The sequence below is a fragment of the Callospermophilus lateralis genome, chromosome 2, assembly GCF_048772815.1.
Source record: "Callospermophilus lateralis isolate mCalLat2 chromosome 2, mCalLat2.hap1, whole genome shotgun sequence".
NCBI classification, from domain to species: Eukaryota; Metazoa; Chordata; class Mammalia; order Rodentia; family Sciuridae; genus Callospermophilus; species Callospermophilus lateralis.
Window position 1 is genome coordinate 103,964,587 of NC_135306.1, and position 17,991 is coordinate 103,982,577.

Consider the following 17,991-nt stretch of genomic DNA (forward strand, 5'->3'; position numbering starts at 1 on the left):
TATTCGATAAAGGGGCTAAAAGCATGCAATGGAAGAAGGATAGCATCTTCAACAAATGGTGTTGGGAAAACTGGAAATCCATTTGCAACAAAATGAAACTGAATCCCTTTCTCTCGCCATGCACAAAAGTTAACTCAAAGTGGATCAAGGAACTTGATATCAAATCAGAGACATGGCGTCTGATAGAAGAAAAAGTTGGCTATGATCTACATACTGTGGGGTCGGGCTCCAAATTCCTCAATAGGACACCCATAGCACAACAGTTAATAACTAGAATCAACAAATGGGACTTACTCAAACTAAAAAGTTTTTTCTCAGCAAAAGAAACAATAAGAGAGGTAAATAGGGAGCCTACGTCCTGGGAACAAATCTTTACTTCTCACACTTCAGACAGAGCCCTAATATCCAGAATATACAAAGAACTAAAAAAATTAGACAATGAGTTAACGAATAACCCAATCAACAAATGGGCCAAGGACCTGAACAGAAATTTCTCAGAGGAGGACATACAATCAATCAACAAGTATATGAAAAAATGCTCACCATCTCTAGCAGTCAGAGAAATGCAAATCAAAACCACCCTAAGATACCATCTCACTCCAGTAAAATTGGCAGCCATTAGGAAGTCAAACAGCAACAAGTGCTGGCGAGGATGTGGGGAAAAGGGTACTCTTGTACATTGCTGGTGGGACTGCAAATTGGTGCGGCCAATTTGGAAAGCAGTATGGAGATTTCTTGGAAAGCTCGGAATGGAACCACCATTTGACCCAGCTATTCCACTACTCGGTCTATTCCCTAAAGACCTAAAAAGAGCACACTATAGGGACACTGCTACATCCATGTTCATAGCAGCACAATTCACAATAGCAAGACTGTGGAACCAACCTAGATGCCCTTCAATAGACGAATGGATAAAAAAAATGTGGCATTTATACACAATGGAGTATTACTCTGCATTAAGAAATGACAAAATCATAGAATTTGGAGGGAAATGGATGGCATTAGAGCAGATTATGCTAAGTGAAGCTAGCCAATCCCTTAAAAACAAATGCCAAATGTCTTCTTTGATATAAGGAGAGTAGCTAAGAACAGAGTAGGGACAAAGAGCATGAGAAGAAGATTAACATTAAACAGGGATGAGAGGTGGGAGGGAAAGGGAGAGAGAAGGGAAATTGCATGTAAATGGAAGGAGACCCTCAGGGGTATACAAAATTACATACAAGAGGAAGTGAGGGGAAAGGAGGAAAAATATAAGGGGGAGAAATGAATTACAGTAGAGGGGGTAGAGAGAGAAGAGGGGAGGGGAGGGGGGAGGGGGGATAGTAGAGGATAGGAAAGGCAGCAGAATACAACAGACACCAGAATGGCAATATGTAAATCAATGGTTGTGCAACTGATGTGATTCTGCAATCTGTATATGGGGTAAAAATGGGAGAGCATATCCCACTTGAATCAAAGTGTGAAATATGATATATCAAGAACTATGTAATGTTTTGAACAACCTACAATAAAAATTAATTAAAAAAAAAAAAGAAAGAGAGAGAGAGAGAGAGAATTTTAATATTTATTTTTCAGCCTTCGGCGAACACAACATCTTTGTATGTGATGCTGAGGATCTAACCCGGGCAGCACGCTTGCCAGGCTAGCGCGCTACTGCTTGAGCCACATCCCCAGCCCAAGGTCTAACATTTTTCTATGAAATATACAACATGGCATAGCTAGAAAATTTTGAATTCAAGGTTTAAAAGCCCAGATTCAAAAATATTTTTTTTGGTGGTGTGACTTTGGACTAGTAGTTTATCATCTCTACAGTGCTGCTTCTCCCTGTACAAAGCAGAAAGCTTTCCCCCGCACGGGTAATCTCACCCTTAAGTACTAAGTCAAAACTCATCATTCCACCCAGGACACTTTGAGAGTAAAAAGAGATAAAATTAATAACTTAAACATAATGATAAGGGTAAAATGGGGAAGTTCAGGCCAACGACTGAATATGCTTTCTTCATTGGCTCCTCATTTTTTCCCCACAAGTCAGTACTTTAACATCCAGCACTACAATGGTGTTCCCTAGCATGTGGGATGTTCTCAAAATTGTACTTTGAACACAGTAGGCACCCAATAAATGTTTGGTTTTCGAAAAATAAGATAATATCTACATCACCATGAAGATCAAATATAAAGATGTTCTTAAAACGTTTTGATACATTAGATACAAAATAAAATGATCAAACATTTATTACATTATACATTTATTATGGAAGTCCCATGCTGATGGACTTGGAAGGTACCTACATTCAGAGGCGAGTTCTGTCCCAAGCTCAGTGACATCACTAAAGGAGACAGGATAAGGCCATCACAAACTAAGACTGGAGGTCAAACCTTGGGAAACAATACATTTCAGGAAAAGGAGATAGAATTGGAAGAATTTAAGAAGAAATTTATTCATTTCTCAGAAAATAAGAAAGAAATTGGGAAAATTTTTTAATATCTTTGTTTTATTGTTATTTTGAACTTATCTAACTAATATTTAATTCTCAGCAATTCTCAACATGATAGATGTTGAATTGATTAGGAGAGAGCAAAAAAAACTAATAAAGGAATATATTCATGCATGCTGTGTGCTAGAGAGAGGAAATGGGGAATGGACCCTGACCATTACATCAGAAACTGATGCCCTGAGTCATGCATTCTACACCACAAGTATTCAGAATGAGGTTGAAAGGCAAAACTTGAGAAACATGGGGAGAATTTCCAAGTACTTACATGATCAAGAAGGTCATACTGGCTCAACAAAGAAAAATACAATTTTCCCTCTTTTTATCTTACTTTTTTTTTTAATAGGGCAGTGGAACTTTACATACCAAATGTGTCTCTTCCCTAGATGCCATGGAATTGAGCTTGGATTCTCTAGGTGACAACATCAAGTGGTTTTTTTCATTTGCAAACAGAAAGTGAATTCTCTACATGCTAGGTGACAGAGTGATTTCCTCCAAGTTAGTGGAAACAAAATTATCTTGTACATCTCTGGGACTTTAAATGGCTCCAAGGTCCCTCTAGAGAAGCTTCCTCTGTGATATATCCCAAGACTCCACAAGCAAGAGCTCTGTGAGCACAGGGAGCAATTAAGTGCTGAATGATGAAACAGTTCTAGAGCTACAAGTTAATACACAGTAATCAAGATCATCTTCCAAGGAATTAGGAACCAAAGAGCTTGTGAATCTCACCTGACCATCCACTTCCCTGTTTGGGGCAGATATCTCATTGAACTTTTATTCTCTATAAGCCTGGGGGAATTTGGCTGCCTATTTTTCCATTTCTCCAATTTTCCCCTATTCCCTGTCTCTTGTGGCTTCTCATTTCCCGTGGGCCAGAACTCAATTGCATGGTGACGCCTGCTTTAAGGCTGCTGGGAAATGCCTTTATTCTGAACAGCTGTGGAATTAGCTGCACTTGGTTTGGTTACTAATCTACAAAAAATTGATTATCAATATTGAAGAATATTCAGAAAGGCCGAAGCATCAGGACAGACTTTTGTGTGGAGATACCTCACTGAAGTAGTCTCTGTTTGTTTTGTGTTGCACTACACTCATGTGATTGCCAGTCCCTCCACAACTGGCCAAATCACATCTATGATGGTGTCACCTAAGAGAGTCATGGAGGTGAAAATTCCCATTTCCCAGTGAAATGTTGTTCTAACCATCATAGCATCATAGCACAATGTATCAATGTATCACTCAGGAGGGGTGATTCTGGTAGAAACAAGCCTACTGCACAGCCAGTCATGTACATGTACTGTATACAGCACATACAATTATGGAGGGTACACAGTACTTGACGGTAACTATAGATGAATAAGCGTTGGCTATATATTTACTAAATTATATTCTTTTTTGTTCTTTTCAGAGAATATTCCTACTATTTGTTTAAAAATACCTTTAAATAAAACAATGTTCTGTGTTATGCTAGCTCTAGCCTACTACCTTGTCTGTTCAGTGAATATCTTGGTTGTATTAAGGGGCCATGTCTGGTAATTAACATAGACCATCTAGGTCTATGTGAGTGTACTCTGTGGTCTCACAATGAAGAAATCGCCTCTCAGAACATATCTCATGTTTAAACACACATGATATTTTGTTTTAAGTGTTTTATTACTGGATATTTTCTCCTTTGTTTATTTGCTTATTTATTGAATTTTCCTCCTCCCCTTTATAGTGTGAACTCCAGTTGAGGATTTTTGTCTGTCTTGTTGTTGGCCATAATGTCAATGTGTAGAACAGTGCCTTGTGTATAGAAGCCCAGTAAAAACATGGGATTCAAAGACTGAATTATGTGTTTCTCTTTCATAAATTTGATCATTGGACTCATTAACTATTTTATCTGAAGAGAATGAAATTGTATATCATGTTTAAATAAATATGAATAAATACAAAGTAAATAAATAAACACAAAATAGAATACCAACAGAACTTTATTAAAGTCCTGCCTGTTTACTGGTTTATTGTGCCAGGTGTAGGGACTTTTCAAATATTTTCTTTCTCATAACCGGCAACATAAGTGTGTTTCCTGATTCAGTTATTTCCAACCAGATTATCATGTCTGGTCTGTGGTAAAATTTTAGTTCTGTGCTTTTATCCCAGCAAGATCAGATGATGAACTCTTCTCACTTTTCTAGCTTCTCTCTGTTGTTTTCCAGAATCTTCAGCTAAGAGAAAGAAAATTTATACTCTTTACCCAGATAAGTAAATCATGTCTTCTCACAAATTAATTTGGCATATGCAGTACTAATAAATATCTGCACCAGAATTTAGAAGCTATGAAATAAAATTTGTTCTTATATAGTGCTTTCTATATGTATACAGATGTGTGTGCGCGTGTGTATGTGTGTGTGTGTGTGTGTGTGTGTGTGTGTATTTACTTTCCCACCCATTAAGATCCATTAGATCGTAGAAACAACCGAGGGAGTTAGCTACACCACTATCTTCATTTCTCAGATTCAAGAATGAATACTTGGAGAAAAAAAATGCCACAACAAATACATGACAGAGACCCAAATCAAAGCTGGATAACCACACACATGGTATATACTTAACACAGATTCTCTACATTTATATGACTTTCTTTAAGTTTCAGATTAAGTGGGCTCTTTTGAAATATAGAGGATACAAGGAATTTGATCATGTGTACTGTCCTTCAGCCAGGTGTCCTGCAGGGCTCAGACCTGGGGACCATATTCAGGATCCTGCAGGTGAGATAAGATGTGAGGTGATGGAATTGTGGACATGCTTTATTTGAAGGTGGCAGCAGACTCCTGCATCTTTCCATAGACCTTTTCTATATTCAGGCCAAACAAAGGAGGCCCAGTGCCAACAGGTTACATAAATACCTTCATAAGTGCACGCTCACCAGCAGATATTTTTGACCTTGAGTACATATGCTGCATCAGGGTGCTTATGACCTTGACTACATACAAAACAGAGCTGGCTGGAAGTACCAGTGAGGTAGCCCAACTCCAGCCATCTTAGGACCACCCCACACCAAGAAAATGAGCACTGATATTCTTGACTTAAAAAGATATTCTACTTAAACTATTCTATCAAACACTTGATTTACCATCCCAATGAGACAAACAAGTCACCATACCTGGAAGGCAGGATCCCTAGAAAATGGATGCTACCTCAACAAAGTATGTTGCTGGCCCTACCTCTAGGTAGAATGTAGGGACACAGAATTCACATTAAAGATGAGGAATCAATGATACAATGCCCGTAATGTTCCTAGAAGTGATACAGGAAGATAGAGCCCCATAGGAAGCCAAGATAAGGGCCTTGGAGAAGGAATGAGGAGGGGGACATCATCAAACCAAAAGAAGACATTGGTTCTGAAAGACATTCCATGGCTTGCTACCCTGTGTTTGCCACAGTGACTTCTGGGTTAAAACCCCTGTTTCTGTTTATGAAAGCTTCAACCACAGCACTCCTTGCCCTCACCCCTAGCAATGACCGACCACAAGCATACCCCTATCTGAACTGCTTCCACTTCTTAATTGAGGTGTCAAAAAACACCATATGAAACCTGTCATTTTAATTATGTAAATCAGGCATTGAAATTATGTATTTCTAATTGGTTTATTAAGCTTAGAGCTTGAAGAGTTTGACTGGTCCCTGCCAGCAGCACTTATCCCACCAATCACCTTCACTGGACCATCAAATATGACTTTAAAAGCCCCTAGACAACAGTCACCCATTAACATCCCTCTCTTGGGGCCCCTCCCCTACAGGAACTCTGCTTTCTTTCTATTACTCTGACAAATTCTATTACTTTGCTCTCATCCTTGTGTTTGTGGATTTCATTCCTCAAATTCATGAGAACCCAACTTCCTAACTTGGTATTACATTAGCAGGGCCAGTACACACCAAGCTTTTGGTAAAGTCTGTTACAGATATATATATGTATGTAGTTATACGTTATATATATAGCTATATATATTTTTACACATATATAGTTTTTTTTATATTATTACTGATGTAACTGTTGCACCTTTTTCACCTAAAAAACAAACCCCTTCCCTGTGCCTGTCCTCTTAACAGTTCCTTTGGAGAGATCAGGCAGAGGTAAGTCAACATTCTCAATTCTCAGACTTTTCTCTGGATCCAGAGGAAAGAAGTTCAGACCTTTAAGAATTTCCCACTGATCCCTTAGTGATATGGTCCCCACTTGATTACTGGTCCCTAGAAGGGGGCAGGGCTTCAGGGAAATTTAGCCACAGTTGCTTTCACTTTGCATCAGCTCAGAGCCCTGGGAACCTCAGGAGGAGGTAGCTGACCCTGCTGCCTGCCCTGGGGGACTCCCAGCCCTGCACCTCAGGCCTGAGGGCCTCCCATTCTGCCTTCCTTTCCCCTGCCCCCGGTCTGTTGGTGCCTACTGTAGTTGCAAGTGCCAGAGGTGTGGGACTTAGCCCTGGGGTGTGTCCCCAGGGATTTCTGCAGGTTTGGCTGTTTAGGGGAACCTTGGGGGGATGCCTGGAGGGGGCATGTAGCCACTTTCTGATAATCCCCATGGCTCCCTTTCCCTTTCCTTACTTCCTCTCTGTTTCTCTCCATCGCTTTTTACTTCCCTCCCTCTCTCTTTCTCTGAGATAAGTGATGTTTTCTCAATTTTATGTAAGTTTCTGTTTGGGAAATGTGGCTTTAAGCCTCCATACAACTGAATCATTGCAGCCTCTAAGCCCATCTATGTAGAAATTCAAGAGACTGCTGCTGCCCATTTTCTAAGACTAAAAATGTAAAGATAAATCACTCTGTTTCTGTGCAGGCCCCACTGTGCAGCCCACATCTCCTCCTGGCTGCGCTCAGGCTCTCTACTTCTGCCTGCAACAGGTGGTCCACTGGGCTCACTTGCTCCTCCCCTTCCCTGCCTGCTTTTGACTTGTTTTATGCCAGAGTCTTGCATATCCAGTGTCCAACACAGACAAAGCTACCTGGCACAGAGAGAAGCCCTCTGTCCTCCCAGCTGCCTAACACTCAAGGCTTTGGCCTTGGTCAGCTGTTGTGGCCAGTCTTTACCCTAGGTATTGCTAAACACATTTCTGAAGTGCATTAGTGTAGGAAGTTCACACATAAGTCATATGTGATATGCAGGTTTTATTGTTCTTATTTTAGAAAAATAGTACTAAGGTTCAGGAGGGTTAAGGTTATGACACCTATGCTATATTCTAAGGAGTATTGTGGGAGCCTCCCCTAAGCTATTTGAGCTTCTTCACTGGGCCTTGGAGCCAAGGAGATTTTGGTTTGGCATTGCAAGCTATTTTGTCACTCCTCCTACTTCTTGGGTTGCACAATGCTCATGACCTCTGTCTTCACTTGGCTAAGAAGACTGATATTTGTCTCTGGAGTTGGGCATAACCCACTGGGAACTGGACAGCCCACCCCCTACCTTAATTGGCTAAGAACATTCTCTAAAAAGCTTTTGAATTTCCGCCATATAAATGTGTGGACGTCCCACCCCCTAGCCCTCGCTCTTTAAAACTATTTTCTGGGTTGTGTGATTTTTCACCATATTTCTCAGCCAGCCCACTCCATGTAGGGGAACCCAGCTTCTGTCGCCTGCAGGGGCTGCAGGTGAGAGAGTATTGAACATACTTCTGACTACATGGCACTGCTGTTTAAAGCAGCCACAAGGTGTTGTAGAGACTTCCTCTTTAGTGGGCACTTGGTGAATCTTACCGCCTGCCCACCTGTGGTTGGCATTCAGAAGGAGGCTTAGTATCCATATCTTCTTGCCTTTCTCTCTACCTACCTACTTCCTAGCTCCAACATTAACCCTCTGAATGTATTTTTTTTTTTTTTTTTTGCCAGAGAGAATCATGCCATACCCCTGTGACCAGCTGTCTCCACAGCCAAGTTGTATCAGCATACTGCCATCTTGTGACCTAATCAGTCTCCAAAAGGAGCCAGGTAAACCCAAATAGTGATTCTTACTAAACAATATATCCTTGGAACATAGCCCAATTCCTGGCCTGCAGGAAGCTTCTTGAACTCTTTAATACTGAACAGTGAAGAGCATCTCTGTGACCTTGTCCCTCCACAAGTTTGTGGCTGGTGTGTCTACAACCTAAAACTATGAGAATGAAGAGAAAGTCCCTTTGAATCCCTCCTTTGTGTTCCCTATGAATGAGGACTCTGCTATCTATAGCTTTAAGGCCATGGAGGATGGGAAGAAAATTGTGGCAGAACTGCAAGACAAATTGGAGGTACAAGGAAGGATGAGTACTGTATTTTCTCTTTTTTTCATTCTGCACAGTCTTTATAATTGCTACAAAAAACACCTTCACAGAAAACGCTGGTTTTGAATACTGTTTCTTGCACTTTTTTTCTAACTGCTAATGTTTGAAAATCATTTTTGGGGAAATCAATTTGAGGCATTCCAACTGTAACTGGGAACATGTCAAAATCCATAGACTGCCATTCCAACAGTCTTTGTTTTCTGTGCTCCTAGTCTCTTCATATTGTGTTTCTTTTTTTCATCCCTCATTATATTATTTTTAGGCCCAAAAGACCTGTGAAGAAGCAATGTCCTGGATCTCCATGCCTACATACTGGATGAAGACAGGTACTCTGGGGATGACTTCTGTTGGAATGTGGGGAACATTTAGCCTGGGTTGAAAGTGGAGCTCACCCTGAAGTATGCACAGGAGTTGCCCCAGGAAGCTCATGGGGCCATGTGCTACCTGCTCCTAGCCATTCTGAATCCTAGATACTATCTTTCTGGTAAGTATCTGTCCTCTTTAAAGAATAGTGGTGGCATAACTGGGAAATTTCCCTTACATTTATAGGGATGCTAAAAGTAATAGCAAGAGAAACAGTACTAAGTTAATTATTTGTAGGATAGCTTGGGGACATGACTTGATATGAAAACTCCTGTAGATGCCTTGAAGGAACTGCCCTACACACTCAGCATGGTTGTGACCATCAGCTCCCAACATGGCATCCAGAGAGTTCACTCCAACTATCCCTTAAATCCTGTTGAGTTCCTTGCAGATGATAAGACTTCTAATCACGTAATCAATAAGAGAGGACTGGTATTCCCAGAACCCTATTCCTTGGGTCCTGACTTTGTCCAACCTTTCCCAGGTGGTCCTTTCTTTTCCCTGTTAACCCAGATGGAGCTGCACTGTGCTTCCTCCTCACCCAAGTTTAATGTGCTGAGTCTTCTCTTGATTCTTCCCTCTGTTCCTGGTCGTGTTCACTGGTGGAGGAAACCTGTCTCTGACCTCAGTTCCAGGCAGCAAAGAGTACCTAACCTAGCTCCCTTGCAGGTCCTCAACTCAGATTTCCATGGGTTGAAGGACACAAGTTTGACAGGGATGTAGAACTTCTGATTTATTACAATCAGGTGCACAGCCCTCCCTCGCCCCAGTAGCTGTGGAGATAGGGATGCCTAAGAAGCCAGTTATTTTCTTTCTTCCTTTTTGGTCGCCTCCTGGGAGGTAACTCTCTATCTTGGAATCATCTTCAAATATTCTCACTTCCATTCCCTCTGTGTAGCAGCAGGAGAACTTATCAACGTGAAATACTGAAAGAGCTTCACTTCAGCATGCAAAGTGTCCAGGCCTGGGATTATCCTGTGCTATTGTCTTTAGGCAGATTTATATAGAGTAGTAAGAAATTGGGTACAGGATGTGAATAATTCACAACAGAAAACACAGTATTTATATGTATGACTCATCATTGTCATGCATGATGAGTCATGTCAGAAAGGCAAATAAAAATAATAGTGTGACACTTTTACCTTTGAAACCATCTTAGATTTCCAACTGTGGTGATGCCTAATGCTTCAAAAGGTGTGGTGACTTTTCACATTTCACAGATTGCTTTATACAAAATAATTTGATAAGAAACTTTTCAGAATTTTGTCTATATATGTCAAAATAAATGGTTATTTTGGTAATTCTAATTTGGGGCTTTTACCTAAGGAAAAAAAATCATAATAAAAGTACAAATATACACTGTATGTTTCCTGCCATCTCAATTATTAGTAAACAATGAAAATGACAGTGCCTAAATATATGTACTATGCCATGTGCAACTCAATGAGTTATTGTACAGTATTTACTGTAAATAGATAGATGGGAATAATTTGAATAAAGGCCTCTAAAGGATAAAAGTTAAGATAAAAGGGAGTTATAAAGACAAATTTTAACTACAAAATAACTTTACAGCCAAGCATAGTGGTGCAAGCCTGTCATTCCAGTAAGTTGGGAGGCTGAGGCAGGAGGATCATGAGTTTAAAACCAGTCTCAGTAACTTAATGAGGCCCTTAAGCAACTAAACAAGACCCTCTCTGAAATGAAAAAAGAAAAAAGGGCTGGGGGTGTGGCTCAGCAGTTAAGTGCCCCTGGGTTCAATTCCTGGTACCAAAAATAATAACAATAACAACAAATTTACATAAGGAAAAAAACACTTGGAAAAAAATGTAGTTTACAAATAGTAATTCTGATTGGATTAGCACTGGTGGCTTCATGTATTCTGTATAGATAATTTGATGGGTGGTTCATATGTAATAGTGAATTTCTCTCTGAATATCCCAGAGGTTGAGGCATCAATGCCTCATGGAAAATTTGGGTTTCTCATTGACTGCTCACAGAAAATGTGGTTTCCAATGAATGGGGAGGAAGGGTCTCAGCCACATATGAGAGAGCTAAGGTAAAATAAGTTTTTCTCTGAGTCACATATTCAAGTAAGGATGAATCCAAGGGGCTAAATTAGGGTTCATTTGTAGCTTTAGGACTGCTTGACAAACAGCTGGCACAACCACGCTGAGAATATGAAAGGTAAAGTGGCATAAGTCAAGATGATGATCTAGACTCTAAAGAGTTAGGTTGGCAGGGTCTGTATGCCTCACATCCTGGCACTCAGTCTCCCCATCCTCTTTCACCTCCAGAAAGCACTATTTCTGCTGCTGAAGAGTTTGCCTATGGCTGCTATTTTAACATCTATGGATTTGGATCTTCCTATCAGACATACTTTTGGAATTTTCTGGAAAGGCCATAGAGTCAAAAAAAAATTATTAGGTAGAAACTAGACTGGGAAAGAAGATAATATGTAATTGACTTGGACATTGGGGCTGTCAGTAGGATTTTTATATGATGGGGTTTCTCAGGAGTGGACTATATGGAGCTGGCATCATGCCACCAAGTACTGAAGTACAATCAGTAGATCATGAAGAGGAAGTAGAAAGAGTTAGCTTATGTGTGCAGACCTGGAAATCCTGAAACCAATCAAGGACATTCACAGGAGACCTTCCATCCCAGGTCATCCCTGCCACCACAGGTAGGAATTGGAGCAGAAGTCACGGAAGGGCAGAGACTGAAAACTGTTCAAGAATCTCTGGCCCTGAGCTTCAATGCAGTATTGTTGAAATATGGTGCGCAATGCAGTTTTCTATCATATAGTAAAGAGGTAAAACAACAGGTGGCATTTTTCTCCTTCATTAGCTCCATGGGATGGATCTGCTTGTGTGGAGTGACCCACAGGTCTTTGATTAAGCTTAAAGGGGAGGAACTACAAATCCCCAGTGTTCTGAACAGACCCTGTGAGGACACCTTGAGAGTGACTGTGGAACACTAGGTAGCTTGGACCTGTTCAGAAAGGCATCACAGCCTCTGAAATGAAACAGTGTAATTAGAGAATTCTGGCATGTTAAAAATGAGTTTGACAGAGGCTTGATGGAAGTTTTCTTTCTTTTTACACCTTTTTGTCTTCACACATGGAGAAGTTACTGATATCTTGAGGATAATTAAAAAGCTCCGGGTAATAGCAAGAAACACAGGTATGAAAGGAATGTGATTTGTGTTGTGGTCAGAGGACCCACGCAGTGCCATGTGAATTGCAGTGCCCCCTCAGACCACTGCTGACACTGCGTGCAGAGAAAAGCCTGACTCAAGAATTTTAGTTACCCACTAACAATATTTTTTTCCTCTACAAAATTTGAAAGCAATTTTCTATAAAATATCAATAAAAAGCAAACTTAGTATCCATTTTTCTAAAGCATTGTGAAAAGAAAATTAAATAGTAAATTATTAATTTTATAAGTATTTTAAACAGAATTCACATTTAGAGAATGACACAAAACTTAGAGAGAACGACACAAATTTTAGAGAACTTTCATCATTGTGATGGCCAGTCTATTTCTGGTACTCCTCTACCTCTCAGGTATAATCCTGTAGGGTTCTTTTCAATAATCTGAGGTTAGGATGATTCTGCTTTAGAAGTCTCAGTCCCTGATATTTCTCTCACCTCTGTGAAGCAGATTAGGTTTCAGCCATCCATTTGTCACTTGCCACTTGCTTCAAAGTGTAGACCGACACCAAAGGCCAGGCTCATTGCACTGGGTTTTCCTCTCTTCCCAGTCTTGTTAGTTTCTCATTGTATTTGGAGACAGTTGATTGAATTGTCTCACTGTATTTGATATTTTCAAACAAATTATTAAATGTGTTGGTTATGGATGGTGTTGGAGAAGATAATGTTAAGTAAAATTAGCCAATCCCAAAAAAACAAATGCCAAATGTTTTCTATGATATAAGGAGACTAACTCATAGTGGGGTGGGGGGGGAGCATGAGAGGAAAAGATGAATTCTAGATAGGGTAGAGGGGAGAGAGGGGAAAGGAGGGGACAGGGGATTAGCAAGGGCGGTGGAATATGATGGACATCATTATCCAAAGTACATATGTGAAGACATGAATTGGGTGTCAACCTACTTTATATACAAACAGAGATATGAAAAATTGTGGTATATATGTGTAAAAAGAATTGTAATGCAAAAAAACAAGTACATATGTAAAGACATGAATTGGCATGAATGTACTTTATACAAAGATATGAAAAATTGTGCTCTATATGTGTAATAAGAATTGTAATATATTCTGCTGTCATATATTTTAAAAAATAAAATTCATGTAATAAGAATTGTAATGCATTCTGCTGTTGTACATTTAAAAAAATAAAATCCATATCCACAGGTCAAAAAATAATAGTAAACTACCAAAAAAATATGTTTGTTATGGCTTCCCTGTTTCTCTACTGGATTTAAATACCAGACTCTAGCATTGCTGCGACCAAAAGTCACCACAGAGCAATTTGTTTTAGTCATATTTGACTGTTATAAAGTCATAATGTGTTAAGAAACCATACATGTGATTTGTACTTCTTCTACTTGCTACATGTTTGGAAAAATCTACTAACCTCTGTTAAACATTTCTTTTCCTGAAAATTGTGATACTAATATTACTTATACATTTATTATGAGAGTTAAATGAATAAAACTATGCAAAGCATTAGGAATTGTCCTTCACACAAATATTTTAGTATTTAAATTTTCCTGTTACTCTGTTATTTTTATTATCATCCACATGAAAAACTTTTGTGAATTATAGGAAGACAGCTATCAATAAAAACTCTTCAATTTTGTTTTATATGTTAAAAAAACATTTAACTATACACACAAGCATTCTATAACCCAGGCTTTAGTTCAAAGATCATGTTGTTAATGTGAAAGTGACATGATCAAGGTTCTGGCAAACTTTAAACTTTCATGTGAAGGACCCCAGGTACATCACTACAATTAGAAGTCTGGTCCTCACAAGTTAAGAGCATTATTCCTAAGTGTAAGCTCACTCTATTTGGGGATGATGACTCATTAACCCAAAATAAAAGATATTGATACAGAAGCCATATTTAGAGCATGTTAATATACTGTGAAAAAATATTTCTTTCATGTGTTCTAAAAATACTTGTATTAGTATTACCATTGTATTCTCTGTTTATAGACAGTTCTGTGTTGGAAACAAAATTGTGGACTAGGACAGGATGAGAATTTTCTAGTAAGAGGAACAGGAGGCAAACTTCCATGTCCTGGGAATGGCCATGTTAGGCAGATACAGTGCCTTAGGCTGGAAATAGTGATGGTTTCTATCTATTTCTTGATCTGCCATGGGAATCTTGTGGTCAATCCAGAACTCCCATGCCACCCTTCTATTTAATAAGGATGTAGTCTTAGACAGATTTATTAAATAAGCTGGGGCCCATTGCCTTATCCATGAAAAGAAACAGAAGCTAGCCTGTAAGAAGAATAATGATGATTAAATTGTACCATTAATTTAAAACATTTAATGTGGTCTCCAGATTATAGAATATGCTCAAGCAACAATAACTATCATACTTTTGGTCAAAAAAGAAGACTGTCTCATTGTATGCTTTTGAGCATCTGTGCTAATTTATAAGTGGATTCTTGAGTGCCTGTGTCTAACCTCCATTCATTTATAATTGCAGATGTTTCTCATTTGGCACTGGAGAAGGCGACTTCACCAGCTTAATAAAAAGCATTGCCATAGCCAAGTGTGATGACACACACCTGTAATCCCAGCAGCTTGGGAGGCTGAGGCAGGAGGATCATGAGTTCAAAGTCAGCCTCAGCAAAAGCAAGGCACTAAGCAACTCAGTGAGACCCTGTCTCTAAATAAAATAAAAAATAGGGCTGGGGATATGGCTCAGTGGTAAGTGCCTCTGAGTTCAATCCCTGGTACCAAAAAGTAGCATTGCTAGGGCGACAGAGGGCACTTCTGAGTTCATCACAGGCAAGAAAAGGATACAGTTCAAGGTGAGGGATAATCCATGTGTCCAGAGGTGGGCAATCCAGACCAAGTTTGCAAAATGGTGGGGGACACTACTATCAGGACAGGAGCCCAGCTTGCCTCCAGCATGTATTTTTCCACCCAAAACTTAGGCTATGTTCTTAGTGTGGCTGCTTTGGGCCTTTTATTAATTTATCCACTATGGTTTCTAGAGGATGTCACTTAGCCCTACTAACTGGAAGCCCAGGGATGAGAGCATGAAAGAGGGTGAAGCTTTTTTCTTTTAATATTTATATTTTAGTTGCAGCTAGACACAATACCTTTATTTTATTTATTTTGTTTTTTTAATGCAGTGCTGAGGATCGAACCCAAGGCCTTGCAAATGCTGGGCGAGCATCTTACCACTGAGCCACAACCCCACCCCTGAGTGTGAAGCTTTTGTGTTGACAGCAGACAGAGAAAAGGAAGAGCTTTGGCTCTTATATTTGAGACCCCACGTCTGTGTTCCAGGACCTCTTTTAGTACTATAGAGTATCTCTCACATGAAGGATACAGACCAGAGGAGAAAGAACAAATGTAATATGTGTAATGGATAGTGGAACAGTGTCAAATTGATATTCTGTTATCAACATGCAAAGGAGAAGATGTCTCTTGCTCTATTTCTAAGTCCCTCTATCCCAGTTGGTGCCATCACTTTTCTAATTCCCTTCTTCAAGGGTCTCATTTCTCTACAATTTCCTTCATTTACATTTATATTGTGAAACCTCTTAGTCTTAGCTTCCTCATGTGGAAAGAAAGAGAAATAATTTCCATATTCTAGAATAGGATTAAAATTTAGGCATCACATGTGCTATGTCACATACCACCTGATGCATAATTAACATTCAATTAATTGTAGCTATCCTTTTCATCCTTATTCTCTTTCCTTTCTTCCACCAGGCTCTTAAGTCCCTAAAGCACTTGCTATAGTCTGCAGTAGATAAGGCCTTTACGAGCTGCAATTTGCATCCTGGTGTATCTGCTAACATGCTTTCTCAATAATTTATTGTCATCTCTAGGGGTCAGCAGTTCAATGTTTATGCCCAACCATTTGGGATGATATGGGTGAGTCCCTGATCTTTGTTGTCCCTCTGGTCAGAGTAGCTACTGCCCTGACAGTTTCATTGAAGCTGGTTGATATATATTAGGGTTTCAGCAAGAGATTGCACTTGCCAGATAGAGCCTGCCCACCATCTTCCCAATATATTTGATGTTTGCTATGAGATGGGCTTTGTGTTAGATGATTTTTTTTTAATGTAGGCTACTGTGAGTATTCTGAGCACATTTGTGGCAGGCAAGGCAAAGCTATGATGTTCAATGAGGTAGGTGTGTTAAGTGTCATTAGTCAGCTTTGTGTTGCTGTGATCAAAGAGGAAAAGCTTATTTTTACTCACAGTCTCAGAGGTTTCCATCCATGCTTACCTGGCTTTATTGTTCTGGGCCTGACATAAGGCAGCACATCATGAGGGTGGCAGAGGTAAGCTGCTTGTGGGGAGTCACAATGAATGACCACACTCTTCCAGTCCTGATGCCTCAGATTCTGACCAACTACTGCATTTGCTCTGGTTAAAGTGGGGTCTATCTCTGATAGTAAGAAGGTCTTCTTTGTGGGATGTGCCCCCATGGTTGAGTCACACTCACCTGTCTCTTGTAGCCCTGCCCCTTCTGGCCTTTTTTGGATAGAACTTTCTAAAGAACAAGTGTCCCCAAACGTCAGCGCTTTCTCTCTCTCTCTCTCTCTCTCTCTCTCTCTCTCTCTCTCTCTCTCTCTCATCAGCCTCTCTTGACTTTCTCTTGCTCTCCCTCTTGGGGAGCCTGAGGCCAAGAGTGGAAAAGCCATCGTGAAGCTTATGTAAAGATACATTGTGTCTGTGTTTTATTTGGTGTCCCTACAAATTCACACAAGCTATCTTAAGTTCAGCTCCCGGCACAGGTCGGGGCAGCAGCTGCTCAGTTCATGGCAGCTAGAAATGAAAGAGAAAGAGACACAGAGAGAGAGAGGTAGGGAGAGAGGAAGGACCTGAAGGAAGATAAGCCCTTTCAGGTCACACCAGTGGTGTGTTTCCTACAACTGAGTTCCACCTCCCATTCAGCCATCAATGAATTAATCTACTGATGAGGTCAAAGGCCTCATGATGTAAATATTGCCTAAAAGTCCCACCTCTATACACATGAGACTTTGGGGGACACTCTACATAAAAACTAAAACAAGTGCATTTTTAAATTTTAAATATTTTCAACTTAACCTGGTCTGTTGGGACAGATCCCAATTATAAGTTAAAGAGCATGTCTAATTGATTCAGGCAAAACTCACACATGAATGATAAAACGAACACGCAAGATTTTTGAGTGGTGACTGGATCCCTACATAACTGAAAAATATTCCTACTTTCTGGAAAACATATGCTCTTTTAAATGAAAATAACCAAAAGAGAAATGACTTTACACAATATGTGATCCTGGCCTTTGTTGTTTGTTTGTTTTGACTTAAAGAACATTATTGAAATAAGTAAAATCGAAAGCATGTCTATAGATTAGACAGACATATATTAGAAAAGGAGCACATGTCTATAAATCATCTCTACAACTTACCTTGGTTCAGAAACAAATACCTATGCAACTATGTTCACATATACAAAAGAAAGAAAAGAAGAAGGAAATAAAGCTAATTTAATTCAAGATGACATTTAGTGAATCTGAAGAAAGGGTGTACATGGATTCTTTGTATTACTTTTACCATTTTTCCATAATTCTGAAATTGTCTAAATTTTTGCAAGTCAATCTAAGCTTCTATAGATATTTCATCAGAATAGAAATGCTAAAAATT

The 17,991-nt window shown here is 39.6% G+C and overlaps 1 pseudogene; it reads left to right on the forward strand.

Moving 5' to 3' along the window:
* Window positions 1-17,991, forward strand: part of LOC143387018 (von Willebrand factor A domain-containing protein 5A-like) — a 52,981-nt pseudogene that overhangs the window by 3,859 nt on the left and 31,131 nt on the right.